Raw genomic sequence first — 1,203 nt, forward strand, 5'->3', positions numbered from 1 at the left:
TATGGCGTACTTTTCCTGTTTCATGAGTACTCTTCACCACTGTCTATGCCGTAAGATGGGCTTTCAGGGCTTCAGCTTGTTGCTTTTTCGTACATGAGCAAGCTGATAGGTGTTTCCAGAATGAGCGGAGTGTACGCTGATATGAAACTTCCTAGCAGATTAAAACTGTGTGCCAGAGACGAGGTTCTGACAGAAGAAAAGCTGTGAGGAAGGGGCGTGAGTCATGCTCGGGTAGCTCAGTTGGTAGAGCACTTGCCCGCGGAAGGCAAAGGTCCCGAGTTCGAGTCTCGGTCCGGCACACAGTTTTAATCTGCCAGGAAGTTCATGATAGGTGTTCTTGTGAAATTTTTACTCCCTGTGACGAAATCAAGCAGAGCTGTTACAATAATGTGATGCCCTTTGTTCGCTTAGGCCATGTTGTTAAGTTTACAGTTACAGCAAGCTTCTTGCTCGCATGAAGTGAGGTAGTCCCTTCCGAGTTTGTTCCATTTTACGCAATGCTGCTTTGTACCTGTTAGCTGTTTTTATTGCGACACGGAGCGTTGGCCTGGCTTCCCCTCGCTAGAGAGGACTTTTTACATTTGTCTGTAATACATTTCTACCGCGTAACAGAACTCGGGACTCATGGGACATGTTTGAAGTTCGCTGGGGATGTGGATGCTGCAGTGAGGTATGACAGAGTAGGAAGTTAGGTTGAAGAGGACTGGACATCTCTAAAAGCGCAATCACAGACGCTGGGCCGTCATATATAGGTACAAGGTAGGTTACTGCGAAGAAAGCTTGGCTTAGAGGGGAAATATGTCAGTTGATCAGAAAGAGAAGGAAGTACATAAATGTTGAAGAAAAGCCAATAATACAGCAGTTTAAATCACTTACGAGTGAGCAAATACGAAGTACAGCGCAGCCAATGCGAAATGGATGCAGGAAAGATATGAAGAAATCGAAAAAGAAACGTTTGTTGGAAGGATTGACTCAATATTCCTGAAAGTCAAAACTGCTTTCGGTGAAATTAAAGGCAAGGGATGTAACATTAAGAGAGCAATGGAAATTCCACTGTTAAATTCAGGATAATGAACGGATAGATGGAAGGAATAAACTGGAGGCCTCTACTAGTGGGAGAACTTGTCTGATGACTTGACAGAAGAAGAAATCGGAGTCGATAAGGAAGACATAGGGGATCCATCATTAGAGTTAGAAGAGCTC

General features: G+C 44.3%; 1 non-coding gene across 1 annotated transcript; it reads left to right on the top strand.

Annotated features, from left to right (window-relative positions):
- The first annotated feature begins 224 nt into the window (after window positions 1-224).
- On the top strand, window positions 225-299 carry Trnap-cgg (transfer RNA proline (anticodon CGG)). Its single transcript has one exon. It is a non-coding gene; the product is annotated as a tRNA-Pro (tRNA).
- The last annotated feature ends 904 nt before the right edge of the window (window positions 300-1,203 follow it).

The sequence above is a fragment of the Schistocerca nitens genome, chromosome 2 (assembly GCF_023898315.1).
Source record: "Schistocerca nitens isolate TAMUIC-IGC-003100 chromosome 2, iqSchNite1.1, whole genome shotgun sequence".
NCBI lineage: Eukaryota > Metazoa > Arthropoda > Insecta > Orthoptera > Acrididae > Schistocerca > Schistocerca nitens.